The 18,461-nt window shown below is 41.4% G+C and overlaps 1 protein-coding gene and 2 non-coding genes across 3 annotated transcripts in view; all 3 read left to right on the top strand.

The window, feature by feature from the left end:
• LOC124711956 (40S ribosomal protein S4) overlaps nt 1-18,461 on the top strand; it is a 32,820-nt gene that overhangs the window by 1,431 nt on the left and 12,928 nt on the right. The gene's annotated exons all lie outside the window — the stretch shown is intronic.
• Nucleotides 5,962-6,096, top strand: LOC124712813. Its single transcript, XR_007005628.1, has one exon. It is a non-coding gene; the product is annotated as a small nucleolar RNA SNORA16B/SNORA16A family (small nucleolar RNA).
• LOC124712812 lies at nt 14,617-14,752 on the top strand. The gene has a single exon (XR_007005627.1). It is a non-coding gene; the product is annotated as a small nucleolar RNA SNORA16B/SNORA16A family (small nucleolar RNA).

The raw sequence follows: 18,461 nt of genomic DNA, 5'->3' as shown, positions 1-18,461 counted from the left end.
TTGACAATAGTGACATCCTTCATACCTCATGTAGTACTTGTTGAAGGCAGATTGTTTATAAACATGGACTGGATGTCAAATTTGACACACTCAAGCATATCAAGACTTGAATCAACTGGATGAGGTTCTGCTGTACATCTTGGATACACAGTATTTATCATAGGTGTCATGTCATAAGGGAGGAAAAAGTAGTGACCTTCAAACTTCTCTCTATATGATAATTTGTTGCTGGAAATATTACAGCTACTGGAATTTCTTCATACTCTCCTCCACACAGATGGATTGGCAGCTAATTTGTGAAAGACAAATTTTGCAACTAAGTACCACACAGTTTGGCCTTTAACTTCAAACAGGGAAATTATTTTTGCGAACTCAACATTCTTAAGACTGCTGATCTGGCTTACAGACCCTATTGTAGGTTTGCTAAGCTGCTGTTTCTCATGCAAATAGCAGTGCCATGATACCTCCAATACTGATAGCCACTGTCTTCTAGACAGACACCTTTTAGAATCTCTCCATTTCCAACTTGGCTTGTACATGAATTTCTGAAAATGTTGCTGTGGTGGGCAGATCCTACCTATGCCATATTTAAATGTCCCCGCTCAGCATCTGAGATGTCTTGTTTAACGAAAACCACCAGTGATGACTCCTAAATCGTTGCACTTTTCGCACAAGATGATTTGGTGGGTATATGGGTACAGTCTGTAGTGCCTGAACCACCAGGTAAATGCACTACTTGATAAAAAGTTGTGCTGTTTCTTACTTCATTTTCTTCCATAGACATTTTGATCAATCTTTCTTCAATGACGCAAAGCATGCTGATATCTTATGGACAAATCTGTGCAAGCTGTTGCTATATCTGCGTTAAACAACCACCACTTGAAAAATGTCGTGTAGCACAAAATTTGCATGCTAAAAGTAACATGCACATTGGATTTAGTGGCTGGTTGATTTCAGCAGATTCATTCTCAACCTCAACTGCTGCACAGTATTTGTATCCAAGTGAAACCTTAGCTTGAATGATTTATCATTTTATTTGAAGAATTGGTTCACCCTTTCACGGAATGTGTGGTGAGTTCTTTAGAATTGTTGTCCTCAGTTTACATAGATTTACTCAAAAAGAAAGGAAACAGTACGTCACATCATGTAGGTGTTTGCTCACAAATGTTGTCCACTGCAGTGACCCAGATGATTTGGAAAATGGAAAGTATGTACTGTTGTAAGTATTTTCATGACTGATACCATAAAGTAGTATCAAATGGAAAAATCCTGAGAACTGATCTTTTTTCAAATCTGAGGTCCCCTGTTTTTCACGCAACTGAGCTACTGGTACCATTATCGAGCGATGCGGTGCAGTGGTTAGCACAGGGGCGCATTCAGGAGGACAACGGTTCAAACCCGCTTCCAGCTATCCTGATTTAGGTTTTCCATGAATTCCCTCAATTTTTTCCTGGGACAGTTTCTGTAAAGAGCATGGCTGACTTCCTTCCCCATCCTTCTCTGATCTGATAGACCGATGACCTCTCTGTTCCCCTCCCTGAACCTACCAACCGGTACCATTGTATAATCACTCTGATGAATATCACTTTGCTAAATGATACATTAATGCTTGCATATGTTTTATTGATAAACACATATCTAGATCTCTAAAGCATGTGTTTGGTGGTTAAAAATTTGATACGGATTTTATAGTTGAGCCAAGAGAACATTTGAGGGATGTACAATCATTATTGGATGCTGTTAAAATCCATATGCAATGTGTCCATAGTTAAGTTTCAAAACACTAGAAATTGAACCGCTGATCAGAAAGTCAAATTTGAATGACATATTACTGATGCTGGGGAAACTTCATGGAACTAAAATAAATTCAATAAAAATTTTACCAATTGATGATGCTGTAAGTGTCTTTAATGTATATGGGGATCAGTTACAAATGACAGGTGATTCGCAATATGATGACTATGGTTTGAATTGCACTTTACACCTTCCTACTAGTGTGTGTGTGTGTGTGTGTGTGTGTGTGTGTGTGTGTGTGTGTGTGTGTGTGTAAAAGTTCGATCATCAACAGTAGTGGTACTGTTACGTAAGCCTTTCCACCAAGGTTGTACAATGTTGGATGGGAAGAAGTGGTTTTTAATTGTCCTGAGGCCAAAAACTGTGTAAAAAGAATGACATTGGTTTCTACTTGTCATGGGCCAGAAATCACATAAAAAGCAAAACATCGGTTTCTAATTATCGAGAGACTGGTGCAAGACCTGTGTAGTATGCAGTTCATACTTTTTGCAAGTTGAAATCGAGAAACAGCATGTCACAAGACAGATTGAAGTGTCTTGAGGGTCATGTTTAGAATGTTGCACAGTGTGCGACTTCATTTCAGCTATGTTGGTAATTCAAGGGTTGAACACACCTTTCAGATCACCCAACAGCCATAAGTCAAGTGGATTAAGATGTGATATGGACAGCCAGGCTGTAGGGAAATGATCGTAAATAATGCTGGCATTTCCAAAATGACTGCTGTAGCTATTTCATTGGCTGTGCAATGTGTGAAGTAATGCAGCCTTGCATAAAAATGGTCGTACCTACACATCCACCTGTGGAAAGGTTGGAAAGACTTGGGTGTGCAAAAGACTCTCATAGTGCTTAACATTGACTGTATAGGCAACAGGAACTGCAGGACTCATCCTTTCAAAATCTTCTGGTCATACAACAAACAGTGGCATTAACCTGCACCACACGGTCACCTTTGCAGAATGTAGTACTGCTTGATGTACATGTGGATTTTCTGTTGCCCATATTCTGAAATTACGTGTATTGACATGTCCTAAGATATAGAAATGGGAATTGTCCAGAGAATTTTCCTTGTCCATTCATTGTCCACTTCCATGCGAGCAAGAAATTGCAGAACGAACATTTGTCTCATTGGCGAGTCAGCAGTAAGAAACACCTGACCACAGGTGATTATGTATAGACAGCACTGCAGGACTTTTGTAGATTTTTATGCACCATTCTTGCAGAAATGACTAGCATTCTTGCAATTCGCTGCACAGTGCACGTTTGCTAACTGCCACTCCACCCCTCCTGTAATGCTGTGGCCACACCTTTGACCGATATGGAATAGACTGCTTTCCTCCCTCTGCCACATTGCTCTCAAAAAGAACCTTTCTTTTTGAATTTTGTGATATCAGGCCCATGCTCTTTTTCATAACATGTCTGGAACTTCTTCAGAGCTACTGACAGTCACTGTTATTGTAAAAGAGCTTCACCAGCAGCGTGTGATCCTTCGTAGAGACAGTCGTATTGGTTGTCTCAAGTGCAAACTGAGGAACAGCTGTGTGCCACTCATATGTTGGTGAGTGTATTCTGATGCTGATTTTACTATCTTACTCTTCTGCTAAGTGTCTGTAAAAAGCCTTTAAACGAATTACATAAATTGAGTTGCCAACAAGAAGTTATCGTATAGATCGAAAAATAGCTTCAGCAATGTGGGAGTGGTGTATTCACAAATTTTAGTAATTTTTTATTCATAAGACATGTTCTTTAGTATTCTAATTTGTACTTGCTTAAAACAAAAGCATTGTTTAAGAATCTCATCACTTCGTAAACTGACAATTACAGTTGAACTTGTCTTTGATCTTCAAATTTTTGCCTGTCAAATAATATCCTACTTCATGGTGATGTACTCTGGTATTGCTGTTTAGACAAGATTTCAAAGTTAACCTTGATATGAGGTCATTTTTGTTAATATAAGGTCAGATTCCATGTACATTTGGCCCTGAGTGTATCTCAGAAATGCTCTGTGATATTTGGTTAAGTAACACTTAGTGGCTATAGCATAATGTGCCATCATTGGTAACAATTCATACGATTAACGAATGGAGCTCAGAAATGTGATCTGCAATGGGTTGTTGGTAGTTAATCAGAATGATGATCCATAATTTTTTATGGTTCTTAGAGTTTTGCTGTTTTAATAGATTAAAATGCAATCACATTGTCACATTTTGGCAAAATTGGAAAAAAATAAGGTATAAAAGTGGCTTAGTGCAGTGATGAATGTATTTCTTAGGCTATACTATGCGTTAGTCTATTTGTGCAATCATATTTTTGCATAGATTCATTGGAATCGCCAACTTGCAAACTGATTGTTGAAATGCAATCTAATCTAGGCTTCATGCCATATTACAGGTCTGTCAGTGCATCTAATCTTTTCCATTTGCCGAATAAATATGAAAATTAGTAACAAACTTTAAAAAATCATAACCAGGTCATACTGGAAACAGCTTTCTCCAACTTGTATCTTATCTCAAAAGGAATCATTATTCAGTGATCCTAATTGGCTACTGTATACTTACACAGTTGGCGATGACTAAACAAATTCCTAACATCAGCATGCAGTGCAAGAGCCACTGACACCATAAGTGGACTTTGGCTGTGGCATTCTTGTTTGCATTCTTTTAATAATTTTAAAGAAATGTACTAACTTCAAATCTTGAGCAGTTCCACTTGCTTTTAAACAGCTGTTCAGATTTGAAGGGCAATCATACGAAAACTTAAGGTTGTCCGGTAGCTTAGGAATGTTTAGTCTTATTCATGTGTCTATCAGGGATCAAACACCCCAGTTATACAGAGTTACAAACTTTACTCCTTCCATTGTTGTTGTTGTTGTTGTTGTGGTCTTCAGTCCTGAGACTGGTTTGATGCAGCTCTCCATGCTACTCTATCCTGTGCAAGCTTCATCTCCCAGTACCTACTGCAACCTACATCCTTCTGAATCTGCTTAGTGTATTGATCTCTTGGTCTCCCTCTACGCTGCCCTCCAATGCTAAACTTGTGATCCCTTGATGCCTCAAAACATGTCCTACCAACCGATCCCTTCTTCTAGTCAAGTTGTGCCACAAACTTCTCTTCTCCCCAATCCTATTCAGTACCTCCTCATTAGTTACGTGATCTACCCACCTTATCTTCAGCATTCTTCTGTAGCACCACATTTCGAAAGCTTCTATTGTCTTCTTTCCAAACCAGTTATCGTCCATGTTTCACTTCCATACATGGCTACACTCCATATCAATACTTTCAGAAATGACTTCCTGACACTTAAATCTATACTCGAAGTTAACAAATTTCTCTTCTTCAGAAACGCTTTCCTTGCCATTGCCAGTCTACATTCTATATCCTCTCTACTTCGACCATCATCAGTTATTTTACTCCCTAAATAGCAAAACTCCTTTACTACTTTAAGTGTCCCATTTCCTAATCTAATCCCCTCATCATCACCCGATTTAATTTGACCACATTCCATTGTCCTTATTTTGCTTTTGTTGATGTTCATCTTATATCCTCCTTTCAAGACACTGTCCATTCCGTTCAACTGCTCTTCCTAGTCCTTTGCTGTCTCTGACAGAATTACAATGTCATCGGCGAACCTCAAAGTTTTTATTTCTTCTCCATTCATTTTAATACCTACTCCGAATTTTTCTTTTGTTTCCTTCACTGCTTGCTCAATATACAGGTTGAATAACATCAGGGAGAGGCTACAACCCTGTCTCACTCCTTTCCCAACCACTGCTTCCCTTTCGTGCCCCTCGACTCTTATAACTGCCATCTGGTTTCTGTACAAATTGTAAATAGCCTTTCGCTCCTTGTATTTTACCCCTGCCACCTTCCATTATTTAGCCTATATTCCACCATTTACGTGTGGATGTGTAAGTTGGCTGTGATGTACTGTTGACTGCAGTCTGGAGACAGAAGGTGCTAAATTTTTCTTCCAGAATTGGCTATAAAGATACTTAATGCAACTAATATTTACTAAATGTGTAGTTAGGCTCCTTTTGCTGGAAGGACATTTATATCCAGAAACTTGCTGGCTTCTAATGTTATAACCTTAGTACGTAGTTCCACTACAAATTGTGCAAGTTACTTCTGTATTGCAGATCAGTAGAAATTATTACTGCGCAGGTTTCAAAAAAAAGGCCTGGTCGAAGCTGCGTTCCACTGTTAATGTTTAACTGCAGTCAAAACATGGCCAATATTAAAGTTCTCTCATTGGTCACTGATTTGGTGATTGTACCATATCAGTATTACCCAGGGATGAAGACAAAATGTTGATTTCGTTACAGAATACAATATTTCTTTCATGATAGTGACTTCCATAGTTACTTCTGACAAGTTTTTGAGTGCTTGTGAGTTTGTGCACAAATGTCAAAATTACTGAAAAACTAATGTTGGTTTCCTGTGAAATTATTGTTTAGATTATTAGGAAAAACATAGTTCTAAGCAATAGCTTTTATGAACTTGTAGGTTAAGTAGTTTTCTGCACTAACATTTGAACACTCCTACAAGGGGAGCATCTCAAACATGGCCAACCAGTTATGTTCAAATTTGGCACACCACCTAAAATCTAATAATAAGATAACTAACCTCTGTACACCCTATCTAATTTATGTGAAAACCGTCCCTAAAGTTCATGTTTGATGGGGCTGATAGTCATGGGGTCCATATATGCTAATTTTCCTGAGAAATAGAAAAAAGTAAGACTGCCACTCGTGTACGTATCAGCTTAAAGCCATTGCAGAAAACTGTGCTGGCTGAGCAACAGTTAACTTGCCAGAGAAGGTAGAACTGCTGCATTTATGCATGTGTTTTGGTATTTTTATATGATTTTTCCAATAGGAGGATTAATGTGGTGAATAATCAAATCAAACAATGGAAAATCGAGGATGGAATGTAACAATATTATAAAAAGGAAAGTTGCTACTCACCAATAGTGGAGATGCTGAGTCGCAGATAGGCACAATAAAAAGACTGTTCCAAATAAGGTTCCGATCCACGGTCTGATGATTAAACATCTTTCGTCTGACTACAAGTGATACCTCTGTCATCTTCAACCGGATCTGGTGCGATGGAGTCTTTCCATTGCGGTGGTGGGAGAGCACCATCATTCTGGTGCCAAAACCTGATAAAAATCCACTGGATGCGGATAGCTATCGGCCCATTAACCTCACCAACGTTCTCTGTAAGCTGCTGGAACTTCTGGTGCGTTGGATGGGTTGGGTCCTGGAGTCACATGGCCTACTGGCTCTATGTCAGGGCGGCCTCAGCCAGGATTGCCCTACCGTTGATAATCTTGTGTCCCTGGAGTCTGCCATCCGAACAGCCTTTTCCAGACACCAACACCTGATTGCAGTCTTTCTTTACTTGTGTAAAGCATACGGCATGCCCTGGTGACATATCCTTGCCACATCTTATGAGTGGGGTCTCCAGGGCCTGCTCCCGATTTTTATCCAAAACTTCCTGTCACTGTGTACTTTCTGTGTCCAAGTTGGTGCCTCCCATAGTTCCTGTATGCAGGAGAATGGCATTCTGCAGAGCTCTGTATTGAGTGCATCTCTAATTTTAGTGGCCATTGACGGCCTAGCAGCAGCTGTAGGGCCGTCAGTCTCCCCTTCTCTGTATGCGGATGACTTCTGCCATTCGTACTGCTCCTCCAGTACTGGTGTTGGGAGCAGTGCCTACAGGGAGCCATTCACAAGGCTCTAGCCCACAGTTTTCAGCTGCGAAGTTGTCTCTCATGCACTTCTGTCGGTGTCGCAGAGTTCATCTGGAACCTGAACTTTACTCTAATGATGATCAACTCACTGTAATGTAGACATATCGATTCTTAGGACTGGTTTTTGACGCCCAGTTAAGTTCGCTACCTCACCTTCGTCAGCTTAAGCGGATGTACTGGCAGCACCTCAATGCTCTCTGCTGGTTGAGCAACACAAACTGGGCTGCAGATTGCTCTACACTGCTGCAGCTCTACAGAGCCCTTGTTTAATCCTGCCTTGACTATGGGAGTCTGGTTTATGGTTCAGCGGCACTGTCAGCATTGTGTTTGCTCGACTCCGTGCACGACTGTGACATTCGCCTAGCGACTGGAGTTTTTAGAATGACTCTGGTGACCAGAGTCCTGGTGGAGGCCAGAGTCCCTTCATTGCAGATCCGACTTGCACTACTGCTCGCCAGTTACGTTGCACACAGTCGTAGTTCTCAGAAGCATCCGAATTACCGTCTCATTTTTCAACTCATGGCAGTTCATCTCCCGCATCGGCAGCCCAGGTCAGGGCTCACGATTGCGGTTTGCGTGCGATCCCTTCTTTCCGAACTGAAGTCCTTCCCTTTACCGCCTCTACTTGAGGTCCATTCACGTACACCTCGGTCAAAGCTTCGCCTTGACCTTTCACATGGCCCTAAGGACTCAGTTAACCCTGCTGCTCTTCGCTGTCACTTTCTCTCGATTCGTGACGTTTTCCGTGGCTCTGAAGTTGTTTAGACTGATGGCTCGATGGTTGATGGTAATGTTGGTATCGCCCATGTCCACAGAGGCCATATTGAACAGCATTCCTGCAGTGTATTCACTGCAGAGTTTGTGGCCATATCTCGTGCACTTCAGTACATCAGTTCCTGTTCTGGTGAGTCGTTTCTTCTCTGTTCTGACTCCCTGAGCAGCTTACAAGCTATCGACCAGTGCTACCATCGCCGTCCTTTGGTAGCGAACATCCAGGAATCCATCTCTGCCCTGGAATAGTCCTGTCATACAATGGTGTTCGTTTGGACCCCACATGTTGGAATCCAAGGCAATGAACTTGCTGGCAGGCTGGCCAAACAGGATACATGGAAACTGCTCCTGGAGATGAGCATCTCTGAAACTGACCTGCATTCTTTCTTACGCAGCAAGGAATGGCATAACAGTATGCACACTAAACTGCATGTCATTAAGGAGACTGCGAATGTGTGCAAGTCTTCCCTGTGGGCTTCCCACAGGGAATCAGTTGTCCTTTGTCTGCTCCGCTTTGGCCATCTGTGGCTCACAATGGTTACCTCCTCAGTTGCGAGAACCCACCTCGGTGTTGCTGTGGCTCCCAAATGACAGTCGTCCACCTCTTGCTGGACTGCCCACTTTTAGCCGCTCTGCGGCAGATTTTTTAACTTTCCCAGCACCCTGCCTTCAGTGTTTGGCGACAATGCCTCCACAGCAGCTTTAGTTTTACTTTTTATCTGTGAGAGATGGTTTTATACTTCTCTGTAGGTTTTAGCACATGTCCTTTGTCCGTGTCCTCCACCCTAGTCCTTATGGGGTGGAGGTTTTAATATGTTGCAGAGTGGCTGGCTTTCCGTTTTTATTCTCGTGATTGGCCAACCACCATAATCTGCTTTCATGTTTTACTCTTTTATGTTTCTAGTGTCTCTGTTGTTTTCTTGTCCTCTTTTGTCCCTTTTAGCGTTCGTTGCCTTCCGTTCGTTGTTGTGGTTTTTCCCTTCTTTTCGTTTTGTGTTATATGTTTCGTCAGTTTTATTCTCACACTTGTGGCATTGTTTCATTAGGAACAAGGGACCGATGACCTTGTATAGTTTGGTCCCTTCTCCCGCCTTTAAACCAACCAACCAACCAGCCACACTACTAGCAGCAGCACAAGTGCGTGATTGGAGTGGGGGTAAGGAACTGACTGGGGTGTGGAGGGGGAGGGATAGTAGGGTGTAGGGGTGGCAGACAGTGTAGTGCTGCTAGGGAGTGTGCAGGGATGAGGTGGAGAGGATAGTGCAGTTATGTCCAGTTGGGAGGTTAGACATAGGGGAGGGGAGGGGAGAGGGGCAGTGGAAAAAGGAGAGAAATAGACTGGGTGTGATAGTTGAATGAGGGCTATATACAGCTGGAATGGGAGCAGGGAGGTTGGATGGGTGAGGACGATGACCAATGAAGATTGAGACCAGGAGGGTTACAGGAATGTAGGATATGTTACAGGGAAAGTTCCCACCTGTGCAATTCAGAAAGCTGGTGTTGGTGGGAAAGATCCATATGGTTCAGGCTCTGAAACAGTCGGTAAAATGTCATGTTGGCAGCATGCTCAGCAACCGGGTGGTCCACTAGTTTCTTGGCCTGTTTGTTGGTGGCCATTCATGCAGACAGCTTGTTGGTTGTCACGCCCACATAGAATGCACCACAGTCGTTGCAGCTTAACTTGTAGATCACATGACTGGTTTCGCAGGTAGCCCTGCCTTTGATGGGACAGGTGATGTTCCTGACCAGACTGGAGTAGGTGGTGGTGGGAGGATGTATGAGACAGGTCTTGCATTTAGGTCTATTACAGGGTATGAACCATGAGGTCAGTGTTGGGAGCAGGCATTGTGTAGAGATGGACAAATATATTGTGTAGGTTTGGGGGACAGCGGAATACCATTGTGGGAGGGCAGGACGTATCTCGTTTCAGGGTACAATGAGAGGTAGTTGAAACCTTGGCGGAGAATGTAATTCAGCTGCTCCGATCCTGGATGGTACTGAGTACAGAGTTAAAAGAGAAATGCTCCTCTGTGGCTGGACGGTGGAGCTTGGGGAGGTGGTGGGAGATAGGAAAGACAAGGTACGAGATATTCGTTTTTCTACATGGTTATAGTGCATTTAAAATTAGTTGCGACTTCTGATGTTTTGCTGACTGGATAGGGACATGACCCTGTTGCCCAGGTAACACCAGTGGCGAGCCAGATCTCCCTACCACGCCGCCAGCGGATCGGCTGGTAACGAGCCCCTTTTGCCAGACCATGAATAAACGGCATACGTTAGATGCATCGATGTTCGTCAGCTCCCGTTGTAATGTGTGTTGGCATTACATTAATAACAGTGCAGTACATCTGAATAAGAGGTTTTCAATAAGAGTATTGTCCGAGAACAGGTTCGTGGGCTGGGAAGATAAAGTTCTGCTGCAAAATATTCCTTGGAATTCTACGGTAGTAATGGATAAAACGCATTACCGCTCTGTTGTGATGCATAAAGCTCCTACAATGCATTGAAGGACAGTAGAATTAGTGAGTACAAAGAAATGTTCCAGCAGATAAAGGTGAACCTAGCATGTATAAGGCGAAGGTAATGAAACTTGTAGTGCTGTAGCCAAAACATCACACTATAGGGTAGATGAACTGGCTAACAGTAAACGGAATAGTTGAATCAGGCTTCCTCTGTATCATGTTCATTAAAATCCCACAGAGTATATGGGCCTAGGTGAAAAGTAATGTGGCAGAAAACAAACAGTAGTTTACGCTCAGTGAGGTTGAAATGCTGACCAAAGAAGCCACTGTAAATCTTGCACAACAGGACTGGTCTTGATATGTCAGTCATACCGAGTCTACAGTTCAGGAGACATTGATTCATGGAGGACTGATGAGTTTTGACGAATACGTAACTTCTCTTCTTGCCATGTTAAAATCTGCTTCTTTTGTCCAAATGCAACAGAGTTCAGAAATATTCATCTCATTAACACTCCATTGCATTTGAAATTGCAACATAATCCTGAAATGGTGTATTATTACACTAACAAGTGAGTGCTAGTCTGGTCAACACTCCATTGCATTTGAAATTGCAACATAATCCTGAAATGGTGTATTATTACACTAACAAGTGAGTGCTAGTCTGGTCAGTAGCTTATGAAACAGCCCATTCTTAGTATAGAAATAAAATTTTAATTTCTTAACTTATATTGTCACAAAACCAATAGCATTTCTCATTTCACCAGCTAGCAATGGCTCTCAATAATTACATTACTTCATTCAAAAGATCTGTAGTCGTTTATTGCGGTAGATATGGAAGTCTATCATATCAATGATATGGCGAAACACTCTCATCTTTGCGTGCTATCATTTGACAAAATCTTGTTTGGATATCTCAGACTATTTATGAGATATGAGGGAGTAATGAATATTTTATTATAATTTTTTCCCTGACTCAGGAGTTTGTCACAGGGTGCTTTGAATACATTAATTTTTCTTGAAATTGAAAATGCAGTGATTACTTAAAAGTTTAAAGAATAATTCAATATATCATCCACACTTAATATGAAGCAACATGTAACCCATCACACACCAAACACCAATTCATAGCAATACCTATTTTTCGCTGCTAACTAAGAAGTTCTCGCAGTAGTTTTGACAATTAACGAAATGATAGCCAGTTCATCCTGAAGCTGGCGAATTAAACTGTAAGATGTGCGAGAATCAGTTTATTACCGAATAGTTTCTGTAAAAAGTTTGAGAAAGATTGCAGATTTATCAGCTTGCGCGGCTTTCTGTTCACTCTGTCTTGGGAGCCTGACAGGTCCCACACCTAGCAAGGCCTGGCATTATACTGTGGTCACTTGCTGATGTGTCCAGGACACACTAGCAACTACGCTTCTCTCCACTTGCTTTGTGCTGAACTGTCAAAGGTTGCAACTTATTTTAAACTCACTATAGGAGGATAATTAGTCTGTGAAGACCTCAGGAAGACCCTTGGTATATTTCGAGAGAGACCGCTCGTCACTGCAGATGTGACGACCACGGGTGGCTAGGCTGTATGGACGGAACTTCTCTGTATGGAGCAGGTGGCAGCCATCAAAGTGAAGGTATTGCTGGTGGCTAGATTTGATATGGATGGTGGTACTATTGTAGCTATCTTTGAGGTGGTAAACATCCAGGAAGGTGGCTTGTTGGGTTGAGAAGGACCAGGTGAAGTAAATGGGTGTTCTAACTCTTAATCCAGATTGCAAAGATGTCGTCAATGAATCTGAACTAAGTGAGTGGTTTAGATTCGATGTGTATGGGAAGGATTCCTCTCGATGGCTCATGAATAGGTTAGCATAGGATGGTGCCTATAGCTGTACCCCAGGTTTGTTAGTAGGTAATGCCTTCAAAGGAGAAGAAATTGTGGTTGAGGATATAGTTGGTCATGGCGACTAGAAAGGAGGTTGTTGGTTTGGAATCCATCGGGCATTGTGGTAAGTTGTGTTCAATAGCGGTATAATAACAATAATGTCGTGTGACGAGGGCCTCCCGTCGGGTAGACCGCTTGCCTGGTGAAAGTCTTTAGATTTGACGCCACTTCAGCGACTTGCATGCCGATGGGGATGAGTAGAGAGGTGGACTCTGGGGAGAGGTTTTGGTATGGGCCCAAGGATTTGAGCAGTGACTGGAGATTCTGTTGAACTTCTGGAATGGGGTCACTGTGGCAAAGTTTGTAGGTGGATGTATCTGACAACTGGCAGTCCTTCTTCCAGGTAATCCTTGTGGTTCAAAACAAGTGGTGGAGCCTTTGTCTTCAGGTAGGATTATAAGGTTGGGATCAGTTTTTAGATGGACTGTGATTCTTGTTGGTTTGCATGTTGATGGACTTGGGGAATGATGGTGAGGCAAGGTTCGTCGTTAAGAAATTCTGGAAAGTTAACAGGGGTGGTTTGGAGGCAGTGGGGGTAGATCACAGTTGGGTGGAGAAGTGAACGGTGTTAGGCAGGGTGCTACATTGGTCTTTGGTTGAGTCTGATTGGTAGGTTTGATGGTGAAAAAGTGTTTCCACTGTAGGGACCAGGAGGAGGAGAGATTTCAATATGGAAGAATAACAAGTACAGTAATGGAAGTTCTGGCTGAATGTGAATAATTTAGGAGTAAATGAGGCCACACAATGAACAGTAGTTTTTGACGGGCATACAAAAAAAGAATGAAAGCTTTGCTAGATTTCTGAAGATATCAGTGTTAGAGTGCATGCATGTGCGCACGCACTGCCAATGGTACACGGATTGTTTTTGAGAGATAGCAAAGTTTTCATTCTTTCTTTTGCACCTGGTATTTGATGACGTGTCTCCATGACTTGTAAATTATTTATAAGAATAACAAGGAGGTAGATAAAGTTCTAAACACCAGTAGTTATTGACTATTTTAATCCTGGTTGCTTCTCAGTCTCGCTCTTAACATACCTTCACATTCCTTCGAACATCTGGATTAATAGTACTTAGCGTGTAAATGTCAGGAGAAAATAAATGTACAGCACCAAGAAGATGCAATGAATGCAGTTCTTAAGCAACTAGTTCTTTAAATTTTAAAATTTCGTTTTGGGAATTAATTTTGATGCCTACCCTTCATAAGCTGCTGAAAAAATGGGTGCTAAAAGTTTGACTGATGCTGTGGTCTATAATTGTCAACTTGGTTACACAATTCCTGTTGGTTTCCAAAAGCAAGTTGCTGTTACAAAGCCTTCAATAACAGCTGTCTGTTGTACTTTGATAAAATCAAATCAGCAGTCCTCAGTTTAATCGTATTGAGGATTGTGTGTGTGTGTGTGTGTGTGTGTGTGTGTGTGTGTGTGTGTGTGTGTGTGTGTGTTTATTTTGGAAAGTCTTCTTTAGCAATTTATCTGCTTGATAGCTTGATAATTTACATTGTAGGAACAGGTTTGATGCATATACCACAAGGCAGTGCACTGTAAGTACTGAAAATAGAACAAACTTGCACTTTCATAAATGTTTAGCCATAGATTACTAAATTTATTTTTGCCAGCATATGAAGAAACCTACAGAATGCATGTAGTAATTGCATAGGTTTTCGGCTTCCCAGCCATTGGCTGTTAGTACTTTCCTCGAACGGGGCTTGATTTTTAGGAGTAAAAGTTCCTATTTAATTGGGTATGATGAACATCAGCTGATGTTTTCTCAGAAATGGGCAAAAATTGGGCCTTCTTTGAAGTCAAAAATGGACTCCATTGGTTGGCAATTTGAGATCCCCTGGCCTTAGTGTGGTATGCTGTGTTGAAATAAGTCTTGTTACAAGTTAGCAAAAAAGTGTTGCAATAGGCCTGGTCGAAGCTGCATTTGAATTTTAATGTCAGATGGCAGTCAAAACATGGCCAATATAAAAATTTCTCCCATTGGTCACTGATTTGGTGATTGTATCATGTCAGTATTACCCAGGGATGAAAACAAAAATTAATTTGTCAAGCAGTTTTCTTCATAGTTTAAGGAAACTTCAGTGTCTTCTGCAGTTGAATTTTCAGTGATTTTTAATCATTTATGAATACAAAGGTTGTAAAGATTTATTGGTTTCCTGTGACTGTCAGTTTGATAGTTCTTCATATGTAACATGCTATGTTGGGGTAGACAGAAGCGTCCGATCCCATGCGTCGGCTTTGACCCGTGACGTAAGGGTGTTGTCGTGTGTGACGTCATGACGGCGCGGAGTTTGGTTTGAGTGTGGCTGTCTCCAGTTCTGTTTTATCTTATTTTATTTACTTTTCTGATCTGTTCGTTCTATCTCGTGAGATTTTTTTAAATTTAAAAACACTTATTACTTATTTTAATTATCTGTTTCCTCGAATTTCTGTTTTAGTTTATTATATTTATCTTTCTGATCTGTTCATTCTGTCCCATGAGATTTTTTTTTTTTTAAAGACAAAAAACACTAATCAGCTACTGAAGCATCTTTATCTTCTATGGGTTGCAGGGGGACCCCTGGGGAGGTGGGTGGGTATTCATGCATGGCTGTCTTCACTTACACGTTGTAGCTACGCAAGGCGTCTAAATTTGTTTATATTTAGTTTGCCCCCCACCCAAAACACCCCATTTCCCGCGCTTGTCCCGTTAGTGTCATTAGGCGTCTTGTGGAAAGTGTGTGTGTGTGTGTGTGTGTGTGTGTGTGTGTGTTTTTGTTTCCGCCATATTTGTGACGTCATGGGTCAAAGCAGACGGGTGGGATCGGACGCTTCTGTATTTCCCTATGTTGGAAGGAGTGTATGTGATAATCTTTCCTGTTCCAAAATCACTTGGCAACAAAACTGTGACTGAGGAGATTCATTGTATATGTTGTAATTGTGCTCATTGTGATATGGTTGTGGTTTTTAGGTATATCACAAGTTGTCACTTTCTCTGTACATAATTTCAACAACTTCCCTAGTTATGCTGATCAAATGTCAAGTGCAAATATCCTTACTCACTATTCAGTCTCCAATCAAATAGAGAACTGTAAATTGTCACCAAAGTTTTCCAATGCTGTTGAACAATAATGCATTTGAATTTCTGCAAACTTTTATTGTTGGGCAACACCAAGAAAAATATTGAGGGAGAAGTCACGGTGATCAGTGTTTGGTTAGTTGTAACAGCAAGAAATGAGTGTGCCTGACAAGACAGCTTGGGAAGTTATTGAAGTGATCTCACTGCAAATGCAGAAACTTGTAAATCATAAATTTCACTGAGAATCCCAGAAAGACTACAATTATGTAGTATGTAGCAGAGTTCTTTAAATTAAAAACTGCCTCCTGCCTGCAATTGACAAAAAGTGTAAATATGATCCCATTCCAAATTTCACTGTGGAAAAAGATCTTGTAGGTGCAATCGGATGGGAGTATTTTCTGCTTCCCTGGATTAATATTTTAATTTTATATTGTTCTTAAAAAGCTCTTTAAAGTGTGTTCTTTTACATTTATGGGGTGAAGCACAAAATGCCTTCACCTAAAATAACTTTAAGCTGAGTGGAGACATTTGTTTTATATAGTTAATTATGCAAATCACGATGCGAAGCACGTTCCATGAGATTGAGCGGAGAGCACCTAGAGGCAGGTCAGGGTCAGATGCGCAAAAACCGTTGTACCATGTGACACTCGGCCAATCATGCACCAATGACATTCTTGTCTTCGTTGCATGTGGGTCATGCTGTGCTCGGAAGTTCTGTTCATTGCAGTCAGTGTTGCGTGCTGAGTGGTGACTGCCTTCATATTGTTCATTATGAGTGATGGTAAGCAATCATGCCAAGTGCTGCACAAACAAGCAAGAAAAATAGTGTTCCCTATGTAGCGATACTTTGAGACAGTCTTCCACTGAATCCACACTGGCGCAGGGCATGGGTCGTGCCGTTGCCAAATTCCAGGAGCAGACAGCTGAGACCTGTGGTGTTGGTTTGAGGAATGTTCAGGGAATGTCCAGGGAATGTCCAGCGAAGCTGAGACGTCTGTGCATGCCTGCGGCTCAGCTGTTTTCAAATCACCAGGGAAGCAACACAACTGCAGAAAAGAAGTGGGTGAGCTAGACGATTTTGCGAAAAATGTTTCGTGGCACATGGTGTTCTGCATGTATGCTAAGACGAGTATCCAACAGCAGAGAAACTAGTTCCGCATACGAAAGAAGCTGAAAATTTTAACAAAAGGAAATGGACCATGTTGAGGATTCTGAAAGACATGGGGGTTCAGGTATCAGAAAACAATGATGGTAGGAAATCATTAATGAAACGAAATGATATTGTTGCTGCAGGGACTGTGTTTTTTAGAACAATGCAGGAGATCAGAGAAGGTGGCAAATCACAAATTTATTACTGAGATAAAACTTTCGTTAATCAGAACCACACCAGGGCTATGTGCTGGAAAATGAGTGATGGCTATGGTGGGGTAAAAGTTCCTGTTGGTAAGGGTAATAGAATTATAGTTCTTCATGTCGGATCAGCAGATACTGGCTTTATTCCCCAGGATAATCTGATTGTTAAGGTCTTAAAGGCTAAGACTTCTGAAGATTACCGCTCTGAAATGCCGTACAGCGTCTTCAAAAGGTGGTTTACTCAACAGTTGTTGCCGCATATTCCTGTGTCTCCAGTTATAGTTGTGGACAATGCGAGCAACCACTTGGTGAAAGTGAACAAACCTCCAAATATGCACTCCAAAAAGACAGACATTGTTGCATGGTTGTCATCTAATGGAATACTTTGTAACTTGTCACATGCCTGAGCAGAATTTCTGGTTCTTAACAATGCAAGCCTGCAGACATAGTTTGAGGTAGATAAAATTGCAAAGTGGTATGGACACTGTATCATTAGATTACTCCCAGACCATTGCTATTACAACCCAGTTAAGTTGGTATGGGCTCGGTTCAAAGCATATATTGCGGAAAAGAATAATAAATACAAAATTGCAGATGTGAGAGACTTGCGCATGATGCAATAGACAACATCTCAACATCTGCATGGGCAGCTTGCTTAAGACACACAGAAAAGCTGCAATGTGTAGGTTACAACAGGGAAATTGGCAGGGACTTGATTATGGAACCATTTGTCATAAATCTTGCGTAGTCAGATTAGTCTACGTTAGACAGCGAAGACGATGGCGTGGATTTGTTGCCCTCTAAGTGGCAGGCCTCGTGTGAGTGATGCAACTGTTAATCTTGTTCTGTAATCATTTCAATGGAGTCAGTCTAAATAAACTCGTGAACTTCAAATACCGCAAGCAAGTGTGGTGAAGATTCTTCATGAAAGTCTTAGGTTGCGTGCTTACAAAGTGCAAATCGTGCAGGGCTTGCAACTGAATGATTTGCCGTCACATGCTGAATTTGTGACTGAGATTCTCAACAGGATTGATAGCATTAACGATTATTTAAATTGCATATGCTTTACCGATGAGTCCACCTTTTGTGTCAGTGGAATGGTAAATAGGTGTAATGTCCATATATAGGGTTCAGTCTCCACGTCTACTGTACACTTACAGCGAGACAGCGAAAAAGTGAATGTTTGGTGCAGCCACATGCACAGCAAGGTTTTTGGTCCGTTTTTCTTTGCGGAAAAATTCATTACCGCTAACATTTACTTAGACATTTTGCGACAGTTCATTGGCCCACAGTTAGAAGAATATCGACCATGGATAATTTTCCATCAATTGCGAC

The sequence above is a fragment of the Schistocerca piceifrons genome, chromosome 8, assembly GCF_021461385.2.
Source record: "Schistocerca piceifrons isolate TAMUIC-IGC-003096 chromosome 8, iqSchPice1.1, whole genome shotgun sequence".
Classification (NCBI taxonomy): domain Eukaryota; kingdom Metazoa; phylum Arthropoda; class Insecta; order Orthoptera; family Acrididae; genus Schistocerca; species Schistocerca piceifrons.
This window is presented reverse-complemented; position numbering and strand designations above follow the sequence as displayed.